The 11,415-nt window shown below is 40.8% G+C and overlaps 1 long non-coding RNA gene across 1 annotated transcript in view; it reads left to right on the top strand.

The window, feature by feature from the left end:
• Positions 1-5,167: 5,167 nt before the first annotated feature.
• LOC143655189 (uncharacterized) overlaps positions 5,168-11,415 on the top strand; it is a 67,142-nt gene continuing 60,894 nt past the window's right edge. The window contains exon 1 of the long non-coding RNA XR_013162098.1: positions 5,168-5,305. This is a non-coding gene — a long non-coding RNA (uncharacterized LOC143655189). The remainder of the gene's footprint in view (positions 5,306-11,415) is intronic.

The raw sequence follows: 11,415 nt of genomic DNA, 5'->3' as shown, positions 1-11,415 counted from the left end.
CACAGTCATGGTCCATGATTTCTATCCATCCTAGGCTCACTCCAGACTACATTCATTCCTCTATTATTGAGGTCCCAACATTGAGATCCTAGTGTGCCCTATGGCCATGGCTGCACAAGTTAGAACATTAAGGCAGGGGGGAAACCTATGATGTGCTTATAGTAAGTTATACAAATGATCTGTCCTCTGAAACATTTAGTTATAGTTGTACTATGTACTCTGATTCACATGCATTCACCTACAAATTATGTAGGTGGCATATTTTGCCTATGTCAGAGGCCATAATTTGGGGATATCTGTGGGAGTGTGTCTTGTTTGTGAATATCATCCATGTGCCATGGAAGAAAAAGGTTGGTAATTGCACATCTATCAGTTCAACTTCAAAAAATTAAGGCAAATGCTAGTCAAACATCTTGACTTCTCAGTGATCCCCAAAGGAGCTCTTATTTCACCAATTCCTCTAAACATTCTTTGAGTCTATTTATAAATGGCCTGTACCACCTTAGAGGCTAGCAAATCCCATGTTTCTTACCTGCTCTGTAAAGTTCTATTTCCTTTCAATTGTCCCCAAATGGCTTCTGTCCAATTTGGAGGCTGCTCCTGTTTCCTCATGTGTAGGGTTAACCGAACAAGGCTGTGTTCAACTTAGACCCCTTCATCATTGTCTTTGGAGATTTGATTGGCTCTCTTCTGAGTTCTGTTCTGTTCAGACTGAGGGCTGTATCCTTTAAAACCTCTCCAAACACTGCAGAGGCTGACTGCCCTTGATCATTTTGGCTTCCCTTCAAGCAGGCCGGCTTCGGCTATTAAATCCCTAGAAGTGCGGCACCTAGGACAGCAGGGGGTCTCCCAGGCAGGACCCCATTCCCATCCTTCACCAGCAATAATGAAATCACATGGCCTTCTTAGTTCTCATTCCCCCAAAGATTCTTTCAGCCAGGAGAGAGTCCCTCTGAGAATTCTAAACAGCTAACATCCCACAAAAAGGGAAGCAAATTTCCTCCAGGGTCATGTCATGCGCTGTCATTCCAGCCATCTGATTTTAGATTCTGAAGCTCTGAAAGCCCCCAAAGAGTGGAATAACCTGCCGAGAGGCTGCACCGCGACCAGGGAAAGTCTCTTGATGCCCACTTTGTTTCATGTGTGAGGACCTGGTTTATTAGACGCACTAGGGGGAAAACCCACACCTGAGACCCCTCACATGCTTGTGATATTCAGATAGGAGAAGAAACATTGTTGGGATCAATCAGAATCAGCTGGCCACCTGACTAGAGGGAGATGGCGAGGAGCCGAATGGTGAAGACTTTGAATATTCTGCCTTGAATAAAGCTCTCTGGCTCCCTGGGGTTTGGACAAGGATGAATGAAATCTGCTTTGGCTTGTGTTGACATCCAGTCCCCGGAGTGAATAGCGTCTGCTGCAGGAGGCAGGAGATTCTGTTCTTTTTCAATAGGAGCCTTTGTGGTGCCTGGTTTAGAATCTCTCAACCCTGCCATTCCTGCCCCTTCAAAGATGGCTTGTCAACACTGAACATTGGGTAAGCCTTGAAAAGGTAGACTTGTTCTTGTCAAAACTCTCATTTAAAATGAGGTTTTCCTCCATATTTTTAACTGAAGATCAACTCAAAGTCTTGGCTTAACCAAGATTGGGCTAGTGAGGAAGAGAAGTTTCGATCTTAGTGACTCCCCTTCCTTTTAGGGATCAGTTACTGAAAAATAGTTTTTCTTCCAAAACGATACTATTTTATGTTCAAGCCTATGTATGGGAAGGAGGTATTGTAGGTAAGCATAGAGAGGAAAGAAAATGGATAGACTGAAACAAATATTGCTATCAGGTCAGACATACTTATTATTTCTGGCTGGCTGTGTATTCTTGGGCAAATCACTTTACCTCTCTGTTTTTCTTAGGGATAATGAGAGCTACTAAGCAAGGTTGGCATAATAAATATAATAATCCTGTAAGTTTCTTGTCACCAATGCACAGTACAAAGCAGGTGTACAATAAATGTTACTTCTTTGATCTCCACATTGTACCTTATACATGCTTTTTTTGATCCATGTTTTATGTATTATTTTGGTGATCCTCACTCAGTGATGGATCCAGGTTTCTGGGACCTGAAGAAAAATAATATAAAACTCAGCATAAAAATCGATATTTATTTAATTTGAGAAAATAAAATATAATAGATTATGAATTTCTAAAAGGGGACAAATACCATAAAGTCTCAGAAAATCACTCATTATTATAGCTAGTGAACTCACCTGATACTCCTTTTTCCTTTATTTGTACATATTTTGTTTCATACTCTTCTTTCACTTTTTTATGACAATGATATTATAGTATTTTCTATAGAGAAAATAGATAATTCACTCTTTTCTCTAGCATAATTGATCAAAAATTATTTTTTATTCATGATTTAGAAAACTCTTGGTCAGTTTCACAACTTATTGTTGATAATTTCATGTACAAGTTTAGGATTATTGTTGAATTTTGGAAAACATCAATCAAGTTTCTTTCCTATTAGAATTACAATATTTTAAGGCATTTTTCGTATTTTTTTGGCAATTGAGTAATCTGCGCATTGATGATAGTTGGAATGTCCCTGGAAGCCAGCATTGTTAGCAATCACTTCCTTATACTTGGAAGTGACTGTGTTCACATAGATACATTCCACTAAGTTCAGTTTAAATGTATCCTCAACTCAACTTCCCATATACTGCATTTCCTAAATACCTAAGGCCACATTCGTTCATGGCCTCTGACTCCAAGGGGGAAATAAAGTGAATTGGTAAGAGACAGCAGTCAGCCCATTGAAGTTAAACTACTGTTTGTAAACTTTACAGAACAATATAACCTTAAGCTTCATTAGTGTCATGTGGCTATCTCTTTCCACTTGGCTCTGGAACTTCCCACACTGGCACCTGGCACTTGGGTCAGGTGACCCAAGGTGACTCCAGGTTCTTGTCTCCACTCTTACTTCTGATGCTGTCTTCCACCATGATCACCTGGTCTTGTATTGACTTTCTACCTGCCACTTCCATACTCCCAATGTGCTGATCATCCATCAGGCCAGTTACTCCTAACACAGCTTTGGCACTTCAAGCAGACACTCAGCAGGTAATTATTATTTTCTTCTTTCTTTTCACTGCAAGTTTATTTTTTAAAAATATTTTTATTGAGGAATCTTCACATGCACACAGTCCATCCATAGTATATAATCAATGGCTCACAATATCATCATATAGTTGTGTATTCCTCACCATGATCATTTTTAGAACATTTGCATCACTCCAGAAAAAGAAATAAAAAGAAAATTATTATAAAAATAAAAAGAAATAAAAAGAAATAAAATATGCACTCATATATCTCATATCTCTTACCTCCCTTTCATTGACCACTAATATTTCAATCTACCTATTTTTTTTTTTACCCCTTATCCCCACCTACTATTTATTTGTTTTTTTTTTACTCATCTTTCCATAACCTGGATAAAAGGAGCATCAGACACAAGATTTTCACAGTCACACAGTCACATTGTAAAAGCTGTATCGTTATACAGTCGTCTTCAAGAATCAAAGCTACTGGAATACAGCTCAGCAGTTTCAGGTGCTTCCCTCTAGCCACTCCAGTATACCATAAACTAAAAATGGATATCTATATAATGCATAAGAATAACCTCCAGGATAACCTCTCAACTCTGTTTGAAGTCTTTCAGCCACTGAAACTTAATTTTTTCTCGTTTTTCTCTTCCTCTTTTGGTAAGAAGCCTCTCTCAATCTTATGATGCCAGGTCCTGGCTCATGCCAGGAGTCCTGTCCCGTGATACCAGGGAGATTTATGCTTCTGGGAATCATGGAGGGGGGGGGGGCAGTGAGTTCACCTGCTGAGTTGGTGAGGGCAGTGAGTTCACCTCAGCCGTAATTCTTGACAGATTAAAAAAGTTTTCTGTTTTCCTATGGTTAACTGATTGGTATGTGTCATCCTGACTTGGACCACTCCCTAGAACCAGTGGTTTGTCCCAGTTTTCATTTTTAATGAAAGCACATTTTCATATTTGTACTGTAAACTGTAGCCCCTGGTTTAAATTAGGGTTCACTGTTTGTGTTGCACATTTCCATAGATTTTTTTACAAAACGTTTATTCTAGTACCATATATACAACCAAACCCTTTTAAGCACATTCAAATGTATAATTCAATGCTGTTAATTATGTTCATAATGGTGTGCTACAAGTTATTTTAAGGATTGCTTTATAAATGGAATTTTGACTCCTTTTTTCCAAAGATAAAGGAAAGCCTTCTGGGTTATTGCTGTGTGTCTATAGAATGTACAGAAGCGAAAAGGCTTTCTTAGATGACTGATTTCTAAAACAGATGTGCCAAGTTCCTTGGGCTTCAAACTCTTTAGTTAGAAATGAATCAGGGCATTTTTAATATGAGTTTTTAGAACATGTACTTTGAGCAATGCTAATAATGATCAGTGTGATGGTGACTTGGTTTAAGGGCTTTGAGGATCGCGAGTGCTAATAAAACTGCCCAGAGGAACGTGAACTCACCTACATAGCAGAACTAATGAAGGACTCAGTGCACAAAAGTTCTCTTGTCAGAGCGGAAGTATTTGTGCGTGGCCTCATCCAAAGAGTCACTTGACAAGGACAGAAATAGAAAACCATTTGTGGCCACCTGGCAGAGATTTTCCTTGTACCTTGGTTTATTATTCCTTCTATTGTACTTCATTCTTTCCTAAAAATCTTTTTACCCCTGCTTTGCCTTTTCAGTTGGCTTTCAGTGCCTTGTGTGAGTTTTCATCAGCACATTTCATTCTCTGCTGAACAATGAAAAGATAAGGGAGGGAGAAATGAGGGAACAAGTCAATTACTAATTGTGATGGGGAAGCCAGGGGGAATTGTGCTGGCTTCCCTGTGGTTCATCCAGATCACGTTGTAATGGGGGGGAGTGTGGGCTCCTGTATTTAAATGAAGAACTGTGAGCACCCTGGGTCCCTTTCTAAAGTAGAATGTAAACTGTTATTTATTGAGTAGCTACTATGTGCCATATTCTGTGCTTGACGCTCAGGACAGAGAAGAAAGATAAATCTTTCATCTTCAGGAAACTCAGAATCTTTTCTAATCTAAAGTCTGTTATCTTTATAACACAGTGACAGTAATGTTTTACCAAACACCTTGTGTCTTAGGAACGGTGAAAGATTCGGAGGGGTAAAAGGTCTCTACCCAAAGAGTGCGGGCCAGGCAACATGTGGCAAAGCCAGAGAGCAGAGACTTAAATCCCAGGAATCACTGTGAACTGGTAGGTGAGGGAAAGGGTGGAAAAGAAACATGGTACTTGACTTAATGCTGGTTAGTTCACAGCATCCCTATGGTGTGGATATTGTTCCATTTAAAACATGAGACGTTTTGTCTCTGAGAAGGTAACCATTTTTCTGAGTCACACAGCTGGACTGGGAGCTCCTCAAAGGCCGGGAGAGTCTTATTCATCTGTGTATCCTCAATACCTAACATAGCTCCTGCATGGAATAAATCTTCAATAATGCTTTGGAAAGAAGTAATGAAGTGCTGGAAGCTGGTTTCTGACTCAGGTCAATCTGTGTTTCCCATGCTCCGTGGTGGGCACCACTGACAGAATTGGAGAAGCCAAGATGATTAAATGCTTAGGGAAATGGGCATTAGTCCACTCTTTTTTTTTTTTTGCATGGGCAGGCAAAATCGAACCCAGGTCTCCAGCATGGTAGGTGAGAATTCTGCCACTGAGTCCCCATGGCCTGCCCATCAGTCCACTTTTAAGCATTTTGAGTTTCACTTACTGGCAGATGTAGGACTGATGCTCAGGAGTGAGGTCGGTGTTCAAGGGGAAGCTGGAAGTATAGGGAGTTGGTGAAGGAGCTGAAGTGGGCATCAACAGAGAAGAGGGAAGAGGAGAGGCCTGACTTTGAGGAATGTGGCCTTCTTAGCATTGTTTGAATGGTCCGGGGTGGGTAGAGCCTCGGCAGTCATTCAACCCACCCAACTTATTTGGCAGGTAAGGCAACTGAGAACTGAGAGGTTAAGTGATTGCGTGAGACAATCCTGGCTGAGCTGGCACTAGAACCCTGTTCACTTCTTCTTGCAGCTCTCCTCCCATACTTTGCTCATAGTTACCCAAGGACAAGTACTCAGTGTGTCCACAGCACTGACATGCATCTTTGCTTTGCATTTCCATTTCTTTTAATGGAGAGTAAGGGCAACAAGACAAACATTAAAACCTGAAGGGTCCTGTTTTGTTCGTTTGTTTTGTGGTATTTCAATAATGGCAGATCATTTGGTCATTGCTCTCTAAAGAGATAGGACTTTCTCTCTCCTGTCCATGAGGATCTTGTCTTCAATAGTTTTCCATCTTTAGCATGATTCTCCTTTGGCTTTACACGAATATTGCAAGGATCTAATATAATGATGCAATGAAGAATATCCTGTGTACAAATTTGATAAGCTCTTAACAATATGGTATCTGACAGCCTCTCACTTAGAGTGAAGACATCCTGTCAGTCAGTATGAAGCATGCAAAACTCTCCGCTTCTGTGAAGTTCTTTATGGCTGCAAAGCAGCTTTCTTCTCTTCAACTCCAAGTGTCTTTAATATAATATGCCAACTACGGCATTTGGAAGCATAACGAACAGTAAGTTGCTTTCTTATTCACAAGAACTTGTTATTCCCCTGACACTGCAACAATAAGACTCTGGTATCTGAGCAATGCATTGGCATTTTTTCCCCCGTCTTCCATCCTCTGTTTTCCACTCTGCCTGGAGGGAAAGGTAGAAGCTAACAACCATTTGTAAATCAGGGATATGCCCTGAGCCAGGCACTGTGCCAGATTATTTCTGTTCACTTTCTCACTTAATCCTTACAGTGGTCTTGGTGGCTGGTGGATGAGGAATTGCAGTATTGGCCCCATTGTGGAGACCAGGAAACTGAGGCTCAGGGAAATTAAAAAGCTGACAAATAACTGGGCTTTCCCCCATTATCTGAGAGGCAGAGGCAGGGCCTCAGGAGACTTGGGTTTGCATTGGCCATGTCACTTATGAGCTAGCTATATGACTTGGGCCCTCACTGCATGTCTCTGGGCCCATTTTCTCATCTATTGAAAAAAAAAAAAGGAGTTGGGTATTAAAATAATTGAGCTCTGTCATCCCTTCCAGCTCCAAAATTCTGCTTTTCCCTATAATTCCTTCTAGTCCTTGTTTCCACCTCTAAAAGGGGGTAAGAACACCTCCCCTAAACAGTCTCAGGCCTATACAGTAAATTGGATGAGGTAATATACACAAAAGGGCTTTAATGAGAAGGATGTACTAAGCATCTATAAGATGATGTAGCACACAGATCAGAACAGCCAGAGCTTCAGTTCCAGCTGGGCCCTTTACTAGCCAAGGAGCCATGTATATGTTCACTTACTATTTTTAAGTTTCCAATAATTTGCCTGAAAAATGGGCAAAATAATATTCCTTATGTTAAAGGGTTGCTGGGCAGCACAGATTAGAAGTTCCCTGGAACATGCACACAGAACAGACCTACCACATTCTCTATATCATGTCAGTTATTGTTACTATTGTTATTAGGGCTCCAGAATGCTGGATTTATCTTTGGGGACAAAGGCTTTGGTGTCTTTGGCTCCTTTCTGATCTCTGAGCATGACATTTAGAATTAGCAGAGCTGGGCTTCAGTTCCTATTCTAGCATTTACTTTGATCATAGGCAACTTGCTTAGCCTCTGATTTTTTGGGTTCTGGGAATTCAGAGTGTGAGGTTAGTGCCTACTGTGTGGATGATTCATTGAGATAACGCCTTAAACATGCTTTGTCAATTATAAAGCTGTATATAAATGTGAGGAATTACTGTTGAGGAGTAAGGATCATTTCCTTGTTTTCTGCCAATACTGTATAATATACTACCAAGATCTTTGCTCAGAAATTCTTGAAAGATGGGAAAGGTAGAAGGGATGGAAGGCAAATACTTACTGTAGAGTTATAAAAGCACACAGAGGTGTCATATTAAAGCTGAATTAATGATAAGTTTTGAGGGGGCAGAACATGTCCCCAGTTGTCCCCTCCCCTAGCTATTGCTAAAGAGTGCCTCAAGGCAGGAAAGTGTTGACAGGCCAGACAGCCGCGAAGTGCTTCACACTGGTCCAGACGGAGCTGGGATACTTCTGTTAAATAAGCACACCTTCCAATGGCTGTCAAGAAGGTCATTGGTGGTAAGGGAAGGTTGTTTTTTTTCAATCTTGTGCATAAAAGCTAGACCTTAAAGAATTTCAAAGTCGGACCTGGCATTCCTGGTTGTAACCCATGTGGACTGTCATAAGGTCAGGCATATCATGGGGTGGGGACCAGAAGGACTGTCTTGGGCAATGGAGAAGATGGAGTCAGGACCAATGTCTAGTATTCTTGTCCCAACAGTTGATCTCTTCATTGACTGGGTTTACTCACCCACTTCTTCTCCCTTATGGAAGCAGGAGTTATGATGGTTGGACAAAAGATAAAACTAGTGCTGTGGGGCTTGGGATATACAGTAGATTTAATCCTGTATTCCAACAGCATCTTAATCTTAATCTGTGTTCCTGTTGGTGCGGACTCGTTTCTAAATAGGACCCTATGAAGATGTACTGTCCATTAAGGTGTGGACTCATCTGTGAATCCTATTGTGATGTGGCTAAAAAGGATCCTATTTAGGTGTGGCCAAACTGAATGAGTACAAGCCTTAATCCACGTGAGTAGGGGCCTTTTTAAGAGATAAAATCTGAATGCAGCCAGAGGAGCCAGAAGTCAGTGGAAAACGAAAGAGCAGACACAAGGAGAAAGAGACAGATGTGTCGGGAGATAGAGATACAAGTTAAGGAACCCAAGAATTGCTGCAAGGCAGCACCGGAGCACTACAGACTTTGGGAGAAAGAATGGCCTTGCTGAAGCCGCAGTTTTGGACTTTTAGCTTCTGAAACTGAGCCAATAATTTCTTGTTGTTTATTATGTACATTTGTCCTAGGAGCCTGCCAAACTAAAACAGGAGGTTATGGAGATTCTGGCCGTAGACATTTTTATTGAAAGCCTCTCTCTCTGAGCCAGATTGGTGCAGGATATTTTGACTGGCACTATATGAAGAATGCCATGAAGTCAATACAATTTCCTAAGATTCTTCTATTGAGTAGTTTCTTTCTTAATTTCTATAACCTTAGAACCATAGCATCCATACCAGATGGAAGAGCAAAGACGAAGGAGCAGAAGTAGGGTGAGAAAAGTAAAAGGAATACTTTTTAATAGTGTTAACAGTTCCTAAATCCCTTGTTATTCACTATCTGCCTGTGTCTTAGACATACCATAGAAGGGTCAAGGCTGGACTCTCTAGTATATTAGGGGAAAAGGAAGCTTGTTTTCTGCTCCTTGTCATTTCACAACTTGCCACCATTCAATAGTCTCCTACTGGCCTCTGTTCAGTTTGCTGCTGGTACTCTGAGACTATCATGCTCTCTAGGATGCTACTTCATGCCAACCACAGGAGATGGATAGCCAAAGCAAAACCTTCCTCATCACTCACTGTTCCCAAGGACACAGGCCTTAATTCTCTGCATCACAAGACTCTTGTGTTTAACACATTTGACTGAGGCTGGTTATATATATCTCCACATACGACTAGGGGGACGAGGACTGAAGACCCATCCGATATCCCTCCTCCTATGGCCTGTTGCTAGCCATGTGCCATCAGAGGAGCCTCCACCTGGAACCCCATCTCTCTCTTTGAGCCCAGCATCCCTCCATGATCCTAAGCGCCCACTCTTAAATTCATTCAGATCAGAATCCTCCCTTTCATTTTCTTTCTTAAATTCTGCCTCCCCAAACATCTGCTTCTCTCTGGCACTCCCTTTTCCTGGTATCCCAAGGAACACTAAACTCAATTTATAATCTAATCGTTTCTCCCCCAAAATGACTTGCTTTATCATATAGATCCACTCAGTTCTTCTTTGTTTCAGTCCACCCCCCCTTCTTTGCAAAAAATCCACTTCAGGCATATAACCTTCAAAAAGTTGCCTTCACTCTGTAACTCTAGTAACAATTCTGTTACTCCTAGAATTTGGAGTCTCTATGCTTAAAGACAGTTTTTATTGTTGTTTATTTTGCTCCACCATGCTTAGGATGATTAATTGATGCCCTTTAAGTGGAGTGTCTACCAACCTCCATGCCCACTCCTGCAGCCACCTCCTGTGTCTCAGACTTTCTGATGCCAAATCTGGCTTCTCTATTCCCATCTGGCCAGCCCCCTTGAGTGGGTAGGGATTGTAGAGGAAAGGACTTTGTTGTACCTAAGAAAGACCTGGGTATGATCGTAGCTAGGGAGGGAGAGCATGTCTGGCCAGGATTGTAGCAGATAGAGGCTGGTCTCCATGGAGCCGGACTTAGAATCAAATATAATTTTGCTGTAAGTAGCATCCTTCTGGCACTAGTTAATAACAGTTCCTAAATCCCTTGTCAGGAAACATTCAAGGAGAAGAAACAACTGGCATATGTGGAGGACATTAGATGCATTAATATGTTATTAGGAGATGATAGGAACAAATATTCAAACCAGAAACTTGGCTCTTAGCAGTAGGGCTCTCGGTGCATTGGGAGAAAAATTACCTTTTCATTCGAGATGCGCAGTATGTGCTCAGACCTGCAAGTCTGGTTTTGGAGTCACAAATGGAGATGCGCTGAAGTGGACAGAGGTGACAGTGTCTCACATATGGAAAACTGAATAATAATAACTATTCAGATTGAGAAGAATGGCTGGAAATTACGTTTTCAAATCTGATGCAAGGCAGGGGCTGAGATGAACAGATTCAAATTGGAGTTTGCCAGGACTGACTATTTTCCTTTTGAAGTTACAAGGGAAATAACAATTGATGAATTTGCCTCTAGGGGATCTGGAAAAGATTCTTTTTTTTTTTTATGCTATTTTAAAAAAATGAGATTTCACATGGATGCCATTAATTACTACCAGCCATTTGATAAATGCAGCATTAAATGACTTAACACTGTCAAACACCATATTGCCCCTACTGCTGTGTATGACACAGTTATAAATCCAAATCTCTGATATTCAGAAGGGAATAACTGTTTATAAAGGGCTTAAGGTAGCTTCTTTTCTGATGGATGGTATGAAGGAATTTTGCAAGTAAAGAAATAGCTATATGGTTTACATTACTTTAAATAATGAATATTACCAATTCAAAACTGGTTTTAAAAGTGGGAAACCCAGAAAATTGGGTCTTAGTATTCCAGGAAGGATTGAATTTTTACACAATTTCCATATCTTAGTACTATAGTAACTTTTAATTTCAGTCAATCATAATAGAGTCTCTAACAGATTGAGCTCTAGAATCAGAGGCAAATTATCATGA

The sequence above is a fragment of the Tamandua tetradactyla genome, chromosome 14, assembly GCF_023851605.1.
Source record: "Tamandua tetradactyla isolate mTamTet1 chromosome 14, mTamTet1.pri, whole genome shotgun sequence".
Lineage (NCBI taxonomy): Eukaryota > Metazoa > Chordata > Mammalia > Pilosa > Myrmecophagidae > Tamandua > Tamandua tetradactyla.
The sequence above is the reverse complement of the archived record's forward strand: the minus strand, read 5'-3'. Positions and strand labels throughout refer to the sequence as shown.